We start from the raw sequence: 18,271 nt of genomic DNA on the forward strand, positions 1-18,271 counted from the left end.
TAATTTATTTAAATATTTTTTTTTATCAAAATAGTTTGTTACATAATTTATTATATGCGTGATTGTTTTTTAGGTGACTCTTTTGAAAATTTAAATATGCACATAATAAAAATCATATATATGTATAGGATAATGTTATTCTAAAGTGATATGTTATTATGTTATATAATTTTGAATAGGATAATGTTAAATGCTTCTGCGGCTTACTTGGGAACCATTTAGTGCATATTTGAACACTAGTAGAGGGCTGATGTGTTGGAGCTATAGTACTCTTGATATGCATCGTTTGATATATATTTTTTGTTTTTTTTATTATTTTAAGTTGGTGATCTCCAACACTCTTCACTTTGGTTGTGTGAGTGAGAGTTCTTTGTTTATTGTCATTGTTCTTTCATTTTATTATATTGTTTTTTATCATCTTTTTCTTCTTCTCTATTTACTTGTATTTTTTGTTTAGAGTTGTAATCATTTCATTTCTTTTGTAACAAACACTTTTATTTTATTTGTATCTTTTTGTTTAGAGTTGTATTTCACCATTCTATTATTCTAATTCTTCTCTTATTTATTTGTATTTTTCATTCATAGAGTTATAACATTATTTAATCAATCTTAGTTTATTTATATTATTTTGTCTAGAGTTGTAATAGTTTTTACCATTTCCATTGATACAATATATATTTTCCTAACATTCAAAAGCTTATCCCTTTATTTGTTTCAATGGAAGGTGAGACTATCAAAATCATGAATCAAGACCTAGTGAGGTTGGATAGGTTTGATGGATCCAATTTCATTAGATGGCAAGACTAAGGTGAGATTTCTCTTGACCACTCTCAAGATCGCCTACATCCTAGAGTTCACCCTTGAACCTCTCCCAACGCCATCTGATAAGGACACTCCCGAGGTGGTGGAGAAATGAAGGAAGAGGGAGGAGGACAATCTCCTTTGTAGGGGTCATATCCTCAACTCCCTCTCTGATAGGCTCTATGACATCTACACTGAGACCAAGTCAACAAAGGAAATATGGGATGCACTTGAGACAAATTCAAGGCAGAAGAGGAAGGTACCAAATTTTTTTGATTTCTCAATATATAGATTTCAAGTTTTTTTGTAACGCCCTACTACCTAGGGACCGTTACGCTATGCATTTTAAACAATGCTAAACTCGCTAAATAAGTCATTTGGTCATAATCGTGTAACTAAATGTGATTAACAGTCTAGGGTTAAAATTTTTGGTTACCTGGTTCTCAAATCGGGTATTGAACCCTCTCTCCCTGCAACTCAATCTTGTTCTAACTAGGAGAGTCAGCAAGCTACCAGAAGCGAAGCTTCTGGCCCCCTTTTGCTCTGGGCACGTCGGAACCGCATGAGTTCACCAGGGTGGAGCACGGTCCGCCAAAATCAGCATAGGTTAGCAGCTATTGATGGAACTTCACTAACTTGAACAGCAACCTGAATTTGACCTCCTGCGGATTAAAGAAAAGGAGGAATGCAGCAAGAAAGAATGCAGTACTAGGACCGGACATAGTATCTAAATAACAAAAGGCCCAGAATTCGTTGTGAGGGAATGCTCTCTTGTTCACGAATGCCCCCCCGACCCTAATGAATCGAGTATGAAGGGGTCAGTCAGTCAAGCGGATGATCCAGATCAAGCAGTTGCGCTGTTGCCCCCGAGTCTTGGTTTGGGAAGTAGATTAGAGATGATCCCTTCTCTCCAGTAAGTGCAGTGAAGGACTCTCGCCTCACCCGCCCCTTTGAAGTCCATCTTGTTGTGATAGGAATGAACAAGAACAAATAAGTTCGTCAAGAATGCTTTCCTTCACGGAGATCTCAAAGAAGAGGTCGAGGCCAACCTCCCGGTTATGAAGACTCTATTCGTTAATAATACATTACCGAGAGAAATAGGTAAAATAAATTTTCATCCAAGATTCAATAGTTGGTCCATAATAAGGTCCCTCATAAGGCGCAGCTATGCATGTTTATATAGTCCACTGGAACGAACTCCATGTTTTTCTTGGTTGGACCAACCCAACCGGCGATTTCCGACAAGTCTTTCTTCATTTCTTCATTTCTTGGTTGTTTAATAAGGGTTCCATCATAATTTCAAGCTCCGTAATTATATTTTTATGAATAAATTGGATGAATTTTACAAATGCATCACAAATATATATTATATCTTGAATAGGTTATCAATATTGAATTGTACATTCATTACCATCATAGAACTGAATTAACTGCCATTAAAAAATTATAAAATCTTGATGCTCATATATTAATAAGTTTTAAGTGTCCAATATTATATAAAAAAACATTAGTAACATTAATTATAACTACATACATTAAAATTAGTGTATTAAAAACAAATTACAATTAAGATAACATTTTTAAATACGAAGATGACTTCATAAGAGCTCTTGACTATGAGATTACTCTAGTTAGTAGCTAGCAGTGTAGAATTACCAAAACAAACATATATAGAATAGTTTATAATTCATGTTTTTTTGTTTTATGATTATTATTTTTTGCTCAGATTAGAATTCATTAATTTATAAATATATATATATATAAACACAAAAATAATTAACTAGTTCCTTGCAAGGAACATTCTAGAATAACCTAGAATTTTGAGGAGAAGTAAGAATCTACAAATATAGCTAATATTATATGTATTGTAACTTGAAAGGATATAATACCCCTTGTGAAAGAAGGGTGTACTATTATATAATTGACTAAATAAAATACTTTGAAACTCTTTTCTTTTCTTTTTTTAATTTTTATATTTGTGATTAGATACCACATCAAAAAGAACTTGCTCAAGAAGAAATTGGTTAGGATGGACCAAAGGACTGAGTTATAAATCTAATCTACTAGGAACCATACTATTAGGTCCACTTTTCCTTTTTCCACCACATGTACTTTTTCTCTTAGCCATCACATCGAAAAGTACTTTTTCTCATTTTGTGTATACTCTCTTCCTAATTATCTTTCTCAGCAAGTACTTCTCAAGAAGCACTTTCATGCAATAAATTAAATGGATGCCTAAAATCAAATAATTGAATTATTCTCTTATTATCCTTTTAATCTATATATATATATTTATATAGAGGATAGTTCTCATATGTATACCATAAAAATGTATGTAAGTTGTTTCGGTACAATATTTTTTATGATATTATGTATATTGTAATTATTTAAAAAATTCTGTAAAATTTTAAAAATTTTAAAATAATTTATTTTATAAAAAATAAGATTTAAATAGTTTTTTTTTTGTCAAATTATTTAAATAGTTTATTACATTCGTGATTATTTTTTACGTGATTGTTTTTAAAATTTAAATATGTAAATAATAAAAATCATATATATGTATTGGATAATGTTATTCTAAAGTGATATGTTATTATGTTATATAATTCTGAATAGGATAATGTTAAATGCTTCTGCGGCTTACTTGGGAAGCATTTAGTGCATATTTGAACACTAGTAGAGGGCTGATGTTGGACCTCGTACTCTTGATATTATATATATTTGATAGAGAAAAAAAATATTTTCTTAACTTTGTTGAGAAGAATTTGCCGAAAGAGAACTTTGGCTGAGAAGTACTTGCTTTCATAGGCCCACTTTGGAGTATGGATTTTAGTATGAAATTATTTTCTAATGCTTGGAGTAGGGGTGCTGACACTGTGTTTTTTCTACTGAGTATATAGTGCTATATCTCTTTTACATGTCATATCTCTAAAATGTATGAACTTATTGAGATGTTACAATAGATCAAAGGTAAGATTAAAAAAATTTGCAAATAGATATAACACATCAAGGCAACACACTTAGCTTTATTTTTACATATTCAGCAACACTTATAATCACAACATAATTAAACCACACAGCAAACCAAGAAACATGTTCTATAGTAGTCATATATATATGACCCTTCTTTTTCTTACATTAATCACTGTCCCATTACTTGTACGTTCTACTTATATAATGTTAGAAGTTTTTGTTTGAGTAGAAAAACAAATGGGATTAGCCCACAAATTTTTGAGTGGTTTTATTTTTCTTTCTTAGCCTATATAAGGGAATCATGACCTAGTACTTTAAACCATAAAAATTATTTGCTTAAGGTATATAAATATATTAATTATATTTATATTATGGTTATAGTTAAAAGTTTTGTACTCTTAATGTGGTAGACTTCGGGCATATTTGGTTCGGCGAAATAATTGAGTTACTTGTCGTTCTTTTGTTGTATTCTGGCAGACAGATGTTGAAATTTCTTGGAGGCAGCGAATCTGTTTTAAGGAAACTGTATACTACACAGACCTCGATTTTTATTTTGTCTAGATTAATTATAATTGCTTTTTATATTATAGTTATTTATATTGTGTTATTTATAATTATAATATTTATGTATCTTTAATTTAGTAGATATAAATATTGTATTTATTATATTGTGTTTATTCAAGAATTATATCTAATTACGTTATATTTTTCCCGGATAGAATATTCACAATAGAGGAGCTAAGCACACTAATTATTTTCAAAGCCCTTATGGATGACTCAAACTTCACCCGTCAAATCAAATCCGCTGCTGAACTTGCTCACCAATGATGGTAGATTCAAAGACCTTCTGATGCTAGATTTACCCCTTTTGATCATAACAAGATTGTCAAAAGCACACCAAGGAAAGCTCAAGAGATGGTCTCAGTCATATTGTCCTCAGGCGCCGCACCCCAAAACATTGGATGATAAGTGACAAAGTACCAAGCTGAAGCTTTCTTGGCATACAAGTCACCATCTCCATTGTCTAAATCACTTTCAGGCTTTGTAGAACCAGGCTCTAGCTTCTTTTATAAGATCTTTCATAGAGTAGTTAGTTGATTCTGAGTCAATATTCTTGTTAAAGTGCCTAGACTTTGAAATGACATTCCTGCACTAAGTAATTCAGCTTCTGTTTTGATGCCATAATTATCCATTAAGCTTCCCAACTTGTAGTCATACTAAATTTTGAGAGCCAGGGCATCCGTTATGTGGAATATTCATTCTACAAATCTATCATAATTACACTTGGTCTTATTTGTATCTAGCTGACATGGTATTCTTACAGGCGGCTTCTGCATTAGAAGACAACTTTGGTTAGTTAAGTCATTTTTTCTTTTCGACTTAAAGTCGGTTAGGTGTATATATATAGTTAGATCTTTTCATTTGTAGCAATCATATTATTTTTTGCATTCAAGAAAGAAGATCAACTTGAGAGTTTGTACATGCATGCATTTAACATCATATTATAATATAATTATCATAAACATGCATATTGTCATTTAATGTCATAATTAAACAAGTATGGCCATCCTGGCCTACTATTCCTGCCATTAAACCATATCGGAGAATTCAGGGCATTACAACTATCCCCTCCTTACAGAAATTTCATCCTCGAAATTTACCTGAACAACTCGGGATACTGACTCTGCATATTTGACTCTAGCTCCCAGGTCGCTTCCTCGACCTTGTTGTTCCTCTACAATACCTTAACCAAAGGTATCGTCTTATTCCTGAGGACCTTATCTTTTCTGTCGAGTATCTGAACTGGCTGCTCCTCAAAGGAGAGATCTGGCTCAAGCTCCAGATCTTCATAACTCAAAATATGGCTCATATCAGATACATACCTCCGAAGAGCTGAAACATAAAATACATTATGCGCGATCGACAATGCCGGAGGCAAAGCCAATCTGTAAGCCACTTGACCAATCCTCTCCAGGATCTCAAATGGACCTACAAATCTAGGACTCAGCTTGCCTTTCTTCCCAAACCTTCTCACCCCTTTCCATGGCGAGACTCTGAGGAAAACATAGTCTCCTACCTGGAACTCCACGTTCCTGCGCTTGGGATCTGCATAGCTCTTCTGTCTACTCTGAGAAGCGAGCATCCGAGCTCTAATCTTCTCAATGGCTTCACTGGTTCTCTGAACTGCCTCAGGACCTAAGTATCTCCTTTCACCTGTCTCATCCCAATGAATGGGAGATCTACACTTCCTACCATACAGCATCTCATAAGGTGCAACTCCAATGGTAGACTGATAACTGTTATTGTAGGAGAGCTCTATCAAAGGCAGATACTTACTCCAAGATCCACCAAAGTCCAGCACACATGCTCTCAGCATGTCTTCCAAAATCTGGATCGTCCTCTCAAATTGCCCATCTGTCGGAGGATGATAAGTTGTACTGAACTTCAGCTGTGTCCCCATGGCCTTCTGCAAACTTCCCCAGAACTTGGAAGTAAAAGTGGGGTCCCGATCTGACACGATCGACCTAGGTGCTCCATGGAGACGCACGATCTCTCTTACATAAAGATCTGCATACTGGTCAACTGTATAGGTAGTCCTCACTGGTAAGAAGTGAGCTGACTTGGTGTACCGATCTATATCACCCAAATAGAATCATACTGACCAACAGTCCTGGGTAAGCCCACCACAAAATCCATTGTGATGTCTTCCCATTTCCACTCTGGGATATCCAGAGGTTGCAATAACCCTGCCGGCCTCTTATGCTCAGCCTTGACCTGTTGGCAAGTCAAGCACTTAGCCACATACTCCACTACATCCCTCTTCATCCCTGGCCACCAATACAACGATCTCACATCCTGATACATCTTCGTGGTGCCTGGATGCAAAGAGTAAGGTGTAGTATGAGATTCATCCAGAATCTCTCGCCTCAACACAGTGTCTAATGGAACACATATTTGACCTTTGTATCTCAACAAACCCATCTCAGACACTGTATAATCTCTGGATGCTCCAGCCAAAACATCCTCTCTAATCTTGATCAGCTGTGGATCACTCAACTGACCCTCCTTAATTCTTTCCAACAGTGTATACTGTAGCGTAGTATTGGCCAACTGGCCCACCAGCAACTCTATACCAGCTCTGATCATATCATCTGCTAACTATCTGGCTATCAGCCTCATACCATAAATCTGACCCGGACCTTTCCGGCTTAAAGCATCAACTACAACGTTGGCTTTTCCTGGATGATACAGAATCTCATAGTCATAATCTTTTACTAACTCCAGCCAACGCCTTTGCCTCATGTTCAGATCTTTCTGGGTGAAGAAGTATTTCAGGCTCTTGTGGTCTATATAGATCTCACATTTCTCTCCATAAAGATAATGCATCCATATCTTTAATGCAAAGACCACAGCTGTCAACTCTAAGTCATGAGTGGGATATCTCTTTTCATACTCCTTCAACTGACGAGAAGCATAAGCAATCACCTTCTCTGACTGCATCAGAACACAGCCCAAACCCTAATGAGAAGCATCACAGTAAATAACAAACTTCTCCTGAGCTGTTGGAAGGCTCAGAATTGGAGCTGTAATCAATCTCTGCTTCAGTTCCTGGAAGCTGTTCTCACACTTGTCTGACCACACAAACTTCTGATTCTTGCGTGTCAGCTCAGTTAACGAAGTAGCAATCTTAGAGAACCCTTCCACGAAGCGTCTATAATAACCTGCCAATCCAAGGAAACTTCTAACTTCAGAAGCATTCTTTGGCCTTGGCCAATCTCTGACTGCTTCAACCTTTGATGGATCAATCATAATCCCCTGCTTACTGACAATGTGTCCAAGAAAGGATACTTGAGATAACCAAAACTCACATTTCTTGAATTTAGCAAACAATATATGTTCCCTCAGCCTCTGTAGAACCAATCTCAGATGATACTCATGTTCTGACTTTGACTGAGAGTATACCAGAATGTCATCAATAAAGACAATCACAAACTAGTCCAGATAATCCTTGAACACTCTGTTCATCATATCCATAAAAGCAGCAGGGGCATTATTCAATCCAAATGACATAACTAGGAACTCATAATGCCCATACCTGGTACAAAAAGCAGTCTTCGGTATGTCTCCCTCCTTGACCCTCAACTGATGATAACCAGAACGAAGATCGATCTTTGAGAATACCGTCTTGCCTTGCAATTGATCGAACAGGTCATCTATCATTGGCAAAGGATACTTGTTCTTGATTGTCAGCTTATTCAGTTCTATGTAATCAATACACATCCTCAGAGAACCATCCTTCTTCTTTACAAACAGAACTGGCGCACCCCAAGGTGAGAAACTAGGTCTGATAAAACCTAAATCCAACAGTTCTTACAACTGTACTTTTAATTCTTTCAACTCAGTTGGGGCCATTCTGTAAGGTGCTTTTGATACTGGCTCCGTTTCTGGTGCCAGTTCTATAATGAACTTTATCTCTCTGTGAGGTGGCAACCCTGACAAATCTTCTGGAAACACGTCCAGAAATTCACAAACAAGTCTGGTATGTTCTGGTCTAACTGGCATGACCTGAGTGGTATCAACCGCACTGGCTAATAATCCAATGCAACCTCTTTGCAATAAATCCCTAGCCCTCAACACATAAATCATAGGAATACGAGGTCCATGCACAGTACCAACAAATACAAAAGGATCCTCACCTTCAGACTCAAAGGTGACCATCTTCCTTCTGCAATCAATAGTTGCCCCATACTTTGCTAACCAGTCCATCCCCAATATCATATCAAAGTCGGTCATAACCAACTCTATCAAATCCACTGATAAATCTCTGTCCTCCACTGTCACAGGCAAAGATCTAACCCATCTCCTGGATACCACTAACTCTCTAGTGGGTAACAAAGTACCAAACCCCACAGCATAAAAATCACAGGGTCTACACAGTCTATCAATAACACTACTAGCAACAAAAGAGTGTGTAGCTCCAGAATCAATCAACACATTATAAGGGGTTCCAGCACTAAGAAGCTGACCTGTAACAACTGAGGGAGACGCCTCAGCTTCTGCTTGTGTCAATGCGAACACTCGAGCTGGGGCCGAGCTGTCCGCTTTGCTAGGTTCCTCCTTTCTGACCTGAGGGCAATCTTTCTTAAAATGACCTACTACTCCACACAAGTAGAAGGCCTTTGCCCTACACTTTCCCAAATGACGCCTCTTGCACCTAGGGCATTCAGGACGAGTCTTCCAGGCTTCACTACCCCCTGGACGACCCATTGTAATACCACAGGGCCGCCTGTCAAGACCTGGAACTGGGAAGGTGTCAAGAACCTTCCTCTTCTGATCACTGGGGCCAACACCCCTACCAGAACCCACAAATGGAGGACCCGTCCTCCTGAAATCCTTTATGGCTGCACTATCACGCCAGATCTTGTTCTCTGCACTCTCAGTTGTGAGTGCCTTCTCAACCAACTGTGCATAGGTAGTAACCCCAGCCACAGTGGTGATACGTACATCACGGGTTAATCTGGGTTGTAGCCCTTGCAGAAACCTCTCTCTCCTGGTCCCATCAGTGGGCACCATCTCCATGGAATTTTTTTCCAAACGATCGAACTTCAAGGCATACTCAGTGACTGACAAACTTCCCTGAAGTAGTCTGATGAACTCCTCAGCTTTAGCTGCCCTGATAGCATCATTGTAGTATTTCTCATTAAATAGAGTTGGAAACTCCTCCCAACTCAGGGAATTAACATTCTTGGTCTGGGTAATCACCTCCCACCAAATCCGGGCATCCTCCCGAAACATATAGGTGGCATAGGCCATCCTCTCATTACCAGTTACCCTCATGAAGTCAAGGATAGTGGTAATCATACTCATCCATTGCTCTGCCTTGACAGGATCAGCGCTGCCCTCAAATACTGGAGGTTGTTGCTTCCTGAACCTTTCATAGATAGGCTCCCATTTATTACCAACCTCAGGCTGATACACTGGCCACTACAGGCACCTGTTGCTGTCTCAGGAGATGAAGCTCTTCTCCCTGTTTCAACATTGTTGCCTGCAAGTCATTAAACAACTGTTGCCAATTTGCAGGAGCTGGCTGTGGAATTTGAGACTGGTCATTTTCCTGACCCTGACTGTTATTATTATTCTGGCTCTGATCACTCTGGCCAGCTGAAGTATCGGTCTGCCCTGGATTCATTCTTATCTAACACCTTGCTGGAATAATGATCAATACGGCCAGTTAGGTAGTAATAACTAAACCTCTTGCCGCCTTACGGTCCAAGAACAAGCAGACAATTATCATATTCCACACTCATTCAATTACACAAGCAGATACATGTTTATAGCATTCAGCACTTAGCATGTATCGCATAATAATTCATAAACAACCATACTAATGAGTATGTTCCAGCAATTTCAGTACTAATTAGCACACAGTTGCTGAGGATATCATATTTCAGGGCACAGGTTTAAAAAGGTGTCTCATGCATACAGGTAAAGCATATATACCATATTTAAGCAGTTATACATATAACTACATAAATAGGTACCAAACCATGAGTCGAGCTTAACTTCAGTGATGTGTGTACATGCCCAACCAGTCTACAGGAACCTTAACCTTGGCATGCACTGATACCAAGTTGTAACGCCCTGGATACCCCAGAACAGTTACGGTGAACCGGAAATTTGATCCGCTACCTGAGTCCTTTAGTTAAAAACGTGTTCTTAGTGTTATTAACAGGCTAAGGTGGAAATCAATAAAAAGGAAAGGATATATTTTATTAAGTATATAAATTGTTCATGAGCTCATCAAAAACATTTACAAGTTGTTGGTAACACAAAATGGTCACTACTGTTTCAAATTTACAAACCTGCCGACCTAAGCGGCAAAAATAGGGTAAACCCCCCTAGTTCCTCTAAGAACTCCTTGGCCGTTGTGGTCAAGCGGCCGCATATGTACACATCACCACCTAAGCTCTCCACTCAAGGCTGGGTGAGCTTTTCTTTCCCTTTACTTGCACCACATAGCACCCATGAGCCAAAGCCCAGCAAGAAAACACAATATTGCATATAAACATTATCAAATGATTATCATTATAATCACACAGAGCTTATAGCTCTTAAACAGATGAGTGAATATCACTTGAGGTTCTAGAAAACCATACCGAGTGACTGACAAACAAGTCACTAACTTAACCAAAAGAGTAGCTGCTGGGTAAGCCACTAGCCTTAAACAGATGAGAGACTGATGGGTAAGTCTCTAACTTAACAGATGAGTGACTGATGGGTAAGTCACACAAGCGCTTATAGTATTCATCGAACTTGAGGTCGGTCCAGCATTAATGCTCTTTGAGTCATCCAATGCAGTTATCGATTAGATCCAATCTTTATTGGCTTGCGTTGAACACGCTAAGGCCGTCCTGACTTATGAGTCAGCACTGTGTGACCAGTGCCCAGTACCACTGTCGAACCTGACTAATGAGTCACAGCTTCACAGTTTATACTGACACCTTTGCCAATTCTGACTAATGAGCCAGTACCATACACAAGTAAGCAAGATTTGCTAAGCATTCAATAATCAATCCATGTCCACATTTACACAATCAACATGCTTCATGAACAACCATCCATATTACATATGGGGTGCAGTTTTCTTACACTGTTTTCTTACATCTGGTTCGAGCGAGAATTAATGTAAGAACGACCCTTGAGAACGACCTGTCTTTTTGTCCCTTAGCGATTACCTGGTCATAACCAATTATGGGATTCCATAAATAAAATGAATAAAAAAGGGTTCCCAAACCAAAACCTAGCCTCCGAGACATCGAATACTACTAAACCGGGTAGTAGGATCGATCCCGAGGCCTAAGGCTTGAATCCCCGAGCCAAAAACCCATTTCTGGCCAAAATGCCACTAAGGGCCGCGACCCTCCTTGGCCATGCCGCGGCCCACCCCTCAAATAGAGGCGGCCTCCATCAGCACCTCTCAAGAGCCGCGACCCTCCTTGGCCATGCTGTGGCTGTAACGACCTCCATTCTTAACATACATATATATAGTGTAAAAACAAAGTTTAACCTGAATATAACAATACTTAAATTCTGAATTTACAAAAACTTTATTAAACAATACATAACTAATGTTCATAACCTCAAACCATACAATACTCACAACTAAATAAAAACTTTATCTTACATACAAATCTTAATAATTTTATAAATAATTTTCGTGGCGTTACTACACCTTAACGTAGAGATGAAAATGTATCCAACCGATAAATTGAAAAGCTTTATGTAAATTACAAAGTCCATGAAATACTTTTAAAACTTTAAGTAAATGATAAAGTTCACAAAATACTTTTAATGAAATATAATAAAACCAAGTTTCTTGTTTATTTATAAAATAGCATAGCAGAACTCCACTCCCTTCAGGTCAGCCCCATATGTACAGTCATGTTGGCTCCACGTATACTCATCAACAATTTATATTTGGGGCCTTTTACCTACAATACAAAACATTAACTGATGAGCTAAGGCTCAGTAAGCAGAATAACTACCTCATATGCATTAATATAAACGTGCAACATGCTATGTATTTTCTTTCTTTCTGTCACTTTCCTTTATTTTGGGCCCTAGAGGATACTGCTGCCGGCATTACATAGGGAATCACATTCCCACCTGAACATAAACATGATAATAGGGAATTTCTCCCTCATAAACATTCATTATATAGGGACGTACATCTCCCTCCTTACTTATTTGGGACTTAGGTCTCCCAAGCAGCACCTCTACTTTAACGCTTTCAATAACTTGTTTGTGAACATTAAGCGTGCTTATGCATAATAAATATAACATTCTTGAAAATAATTTATGCATAAGAACATGGCAGGATAACATATAAAGCATATAAATGCACATAAGACACATAAAAGACTTGTATTGTAGATGAGGATTCTACTTACCTTGCGTCTTGATAAAACAACCGAAATTGTTAGCTTCCTGGTAAAAACACAAACTATTAACTTACATAAAATCTACATGATGAAATGTTAGCATATAATTGTTATTATTCTATTTTTCTTATTTTATTGCTTATTTTATGTCCAGGCGTATGGTCATACTATATTTGTCCATGGGATGGTCCTGGTTTAAAAGTCGTGGTCATGGTCATAGTCATACGGAAAAGTCCAGGTCATAATACTTGTCCATAATAATAGGAAATAAGGTTATAAGAGTCCATAATAATAGTCCAAAGTATGACCATAGCCTATATAAGTTTAGTATTATGAAGATACATATAAAATAGTTTATATTTCAATTTTTAGCATTGTAAAATATGACGACATGGTAAAGAAATCTATATATAAATTTTGGTATTATAACGACATAGTAAAATAATCTATATATAAATTTCGGCATTATAATGGCATGATAAAATAATCTACATATAAATTTTGACATTATAACGACATAGTAAATTAATCTATATATAAATTTTTAAACATAGTAGCATAATCTATATATAAATTTTGGCATTATAACGGCATGATAAAATAATCTATATATAAATTTTGACATTATAAAAGCATAGTAAAATAATCTATATATAAATAATAGTTAAATAACTGAACTGAAAGGCTCGGGAAGGAGCTTACCCAAAAAAGTCTTCGTAGGCTAGCGTTACAGACAGAACTTTGCCTAGATTTTAGAGATTTAAAACTTTAAAAGAGTGTAAAGAAGAGTTTTAGGCAGAGTGAGAGAAAGAAAGATTTTTCGTAATTCAAAATGAATTATGAAATGCTCTATTTATAGGAAAACATTGGGTTACTATGCTGCATAGTAAAATAATAAAATATTAAAAATATCAAGCATAGTAAAATAATAAAATATTCAAAATATCGAGCATAGTAATTTGCTTAAGTCATTACTATATCACTACTGCATCAACATGTGGGACCCATGGGGTGGACCCCGTTGTGGGACCCATGTGGACCCTACTGTGGGACCCTTGCGGACCCCACTGTGGAACCCACTATGAATAGTACCCGGTGAATAGTAAAAATGAAAATTTCCCAATCTTCTTATATTACTTAGTTTAACATTTTTGACTCACAAACTTTTCTGAAAATATTTCTCTAACACCTATAAATTAATTATTCTCACCTGTTGGTTACTCCAACAACTTAGAATTATTAAAATCTCATATTAGAAAACAACTATACCCCCAACGGTCATGATCACTATTCACCAACGGTCATAAACGGCTAGTTTTTGTCCTATAAATACTTGTTCCTTCAACCATTTATTTGCACAACTTCTTCACCTCTTAACCTTCTATAAAAATTCATTATCAAAATCATGAATTTCTCTTTATTTTTCATAACTTTAGTGATTGTTTGCTTGTATTTAGCATCATTCTATGGGTATTATACTAATGAAATGCCCATGAAAGTTATAGTTGCATATTCATTAGTTATTCTTCCACTTTACTTAATAGCTCTAGCCTTCGGTTAGCATTGTAATGCACTTAAAAGTATGAATAAAAACATCTTCTCTTATCTTTCATAATTGTTATAATTTGTAAAAAGAAATGGGAGTTACAGTGGCCCAACCCCCAGTTCAGCCAAAACTCTGGTTTTTCTTCCCCTGCGATTTTCCTTGGAACCAACCTTTCAAACCAAGCTCAAGCACCTCTCAAATATCCAATACAACCCCTAAACTTGATCTATATCACACCCTTAGCAAAACCCAAGTTAAACCCCAACCAAAACTTCCATAAATTCCAACAATCCACCACAAAATCATAAGCTGAAACTAGCAACTAAAACAGAGCATACATGGAAACTAGTGGCTAAAAACTTACCTCAAACTCAGGTTGTGGTGCTCTTCAATGGTGGAACACTCTTCCAAACTCCCAAGGCCTACTTCCCAAGCTAGAATCCTCAACAAGAGCTCAAAAATCACCAAGGAGATGGAGGAATGAGAAGGTACGGATAAGCTTCACTAACTTGCTCTGTTTTCTCCTCAATGCTACAGCCTAAATCAGTTTATATCTATCCTAGGGGTAAAAAGACCATTATACCCCTAGGTCAATTAAGGGTTTCTAAAGGCTCCCAAGGGAAAATTTGTCATTTCCAACCCATCTTGTTAATCATAATTAATGCTCCCCAATTCCCGCTATTCTCGATAATCACAAACACCAATAATTTATATCTCGTTACCCTTTAATTCCCGGTAACGCTCTAATCATTAAAATCACCCCGAGACTCATCCCGAGCCTCGAACTTAAACCTGTTATGACTAGACCGCTAATTAATATACCATGGTCGTCTCATGTCGAATGGCTCGAACAAACCCACATTATAATGTGGTCTCAACAACATATCATTGACATGCATACAAATATACAATTATACCCTCAACGGGCCAAATTACCATCACACCCCTGTAATTTAAAATATGGACCCACATGCATGCATTTAACATCATATTATAATATAATTCTCGTAAACATGCATATTGTCATTTAATGGCATAATTAAACAAGTATGGCCCTCCTGGCCTACTATTCCCTCCATTAAACCATATCGTAGAATTCGGGGCATTACATGCAGAGTCAGTATCCCAAGTTGTTCAAGTAAATTTCGATGACGAAATTTCTGTAAGGATGGGATAGTTGTAATGTCCCAAATTCCCTAATGTGGCTTAATGCTTGGATTAGGGGGTCAGGAGGGTCATAATTGATTTATTATGCAATTAGGTGATTAAATGCATGATTATATGATGATAATTGCATGCATGTGGGTCCACTTATCACTAGAAGGGCATTTTCATAACTTTAATCTGTTAAGAGCATATTTGTATATTTATGTGCATGTTTATGATTTATGGATGAGACCACATTATAATGTGGATATGTTCGAGCTATTCGGCATGAGATGATCCTAGGATGCAAATTAGTGGTTTTGTCATAACAGGGTCAATTATTGGATAATTTGATAATGAGAATGATTATTTGATGATATATTGGAAGTTAGTGAGATCAGGAGGAAATTATGGGAATTTTGACTATTTTATCCTCGGGGTCATTTTTGGGAACCCGGGCATTAGGAATTTAATTGAGGTTACTTAAGCTTGAAGCAACCTGTCAGAAGGAAAATACGTTCAAACACCTTTTTCTCTTTCTCCCGTTATCCCTTTTTACTATTCGTCGCATTTTCGAAGGAAACTTGAGTTTTAGGACTCGGATTCAAGCTAGGATCGAGTTATAGCAATTCTAGAGAAGATTATAAGCTTTTTAATTGGAGGATTTAGCAGGAAACGACTTAATCAGAGGTCATCCAAGCTTTAAGTTTTGAGTTTTCAAGTTTTTAAGTTTTGAATTGGATTTTATGTGTTGATGAGTTTTTGAGTTGTTTAAGCTTTGGGTTTTAATGGTTTTGGATAATTGGAATGTTTGGGAACTTTGATTTTTGTATTTGGATATGTTTGGATAGGTTTTTGGAAGGTTTTTAAATGAAGAAAACGAGGTTTTTGGTTGGGTTCGTGGTCGGGTCGCAGCCCTGTTCTTGGGCGCCGCGGCCCAGGCTTGACAAAGAAGGTGAAGTTGGCTGATGGGCAGTTAGGGCCGCGGCACAAGGTGGCGCATCGCGGCGCTAGGCATAGGCAGAGATGGGTTCGACCTCTGTTTAGAGGCGGGCCACAGCGTAGGTCTCGTGTGGGGCCGCGGCGCTTAAGGGCATATTTTGCCTGAATTGTGTTTTAATCATGGGAACTCAAACCTAAGGCCTCGGGATCGTTCCTACTACCCATTTGAGTAGGATTCGACGTCCCATAGGCTAGTTCTTGGTGTGGGAACCTTTTTTTACTCATTTTATTGATGGGATTTCATATTTGGTTATGACTAGGTGACCGCTAAGGGACTTAAGGACCGATCATTCTCAAGGGTCGTTCTTTTATTATTTCATGCTCGAACCAGAGGTTAGAAAACTGCACCCAGTATGTGACATGAATGGTTATTGATGAAGCATGTTGAGTGCTCTATATATTGACATTGATTGCATAGTAAATGCATAACAACTTTGCTTATCTGTGTATGGTACTGACTGATTAGTCAGAGAACGACAATTGTGTTTAGTATTGATCCTGAAGCTATGACTTATCAGTCAAGTTCAGCGGTAATATGAGCATTGATCGTATGGTATTGGCTTAAGAGTCAAGAACGACATTAATGTGTTTAACACAGGCCGAAATGATTAGATCTAATCACCATGAGCATGAAATGCTTGACCAACCCTAAGTTCGATGAAATCTAAAAGTGCTTGTCTAGTCTAAAGGCTAGTTACATAGAGCCAAAGCCAAAAGGCTCAGGTAACTGAATGTCACATGGCTTAGGGTGCAGAGCCCTAGAGATAGACTTATTAGTCATCTAATTAGAGATAGACTTATTAGTCATCTATCTAGATATAGACTTATTAGTCATCGAATCAGAGATAGACTTATTAGTCATCTATCTAAAGATAGACTTATTAGTCATCTATTCAGAGTATCACTTAATAGTCACTTATTTGATTAGGGTGCAGAGCCCAAAGTATGACTCACTATCTGATTAAGGTTGCAAGCCCCAGAATGATTACCAGAATTATTATTTGATATTACATACTTGCAGTAATAAGTTTTCTTGCTGAGTCTTGGCTCACGGGTGCTATGTGGTGCAGGTTAAGGAAAGGAAAAGCTCACCCAGCCTTGAGTGGAGAGCTTAAGTGGCGATGTGTACATATGCGGCCGATTGACCACCACGACCAAGGTGTTTCTTAGAGGAACTAGGGGTTAACCCTATTTTTTCCACTTAGGTTGGCGGGTTGTAACTTTGATACTGTAATGACAATTTTGGATTGTAAATAGCTTTGTAAACACTTTTATGGGCCCATGTACAGTTTAATGTTTTAAATAAAATATATCAATTCCTTTTGATCAAGATTTTTCACCTTAGCATATTAATAACACCTAGATGCACGTTTATAATCAAATGACTCATTTAGCGAGTTAAGCACTGTTTAAAGTTCACAATAACGGTCTTGGAGTAACTAGGGAGTTACAATAGAAGTCCTAGTTGAGCCATAGACTTGAAAACACATATGAAAAATGGTTTAGAAGGCTGTCAAACTTGAAAAATCTGAAAATATTTGGTTATACAACATATGCTCACAAAAAGAGAGACAAACTTTAATCTAGATCAGTTAAATGTATCTTTTTAGGATACCCTTTAGATGTCAAAGGCTATAGACTATGTACTTGCGATAGTAATGGGCATAAGAACATTATTTCTCGTGATGTTGAGTTTAATGAAAGTGAATTTCCTTACCTTAAATCCGAGAAGGGTATAGTTGATTGTGATGCATGAAAGCAGGTCAATAAAGACAACCTTATTGAGTTTGAAATCGACTTATAAGGAAACATTTCCAATGCACCAGATCAGGAAGATTTAGACACAGAAATACATGAAGAT

The sequence above is a fragment of the Humulus lupulus genome, chromosome 3 (assembly GCF_963169125.1).
Source record: "Humulus lupulus chromosome 3, drHumLupu1.1, whole genome shotgun sequence".
Classification (NCBI taxonomy): Eukaryota; Viridiplantae; Streptophyta; class Magnoliopsida; order Rosales; family Cannabaceae; genus Humulus; species Humulus lupulus.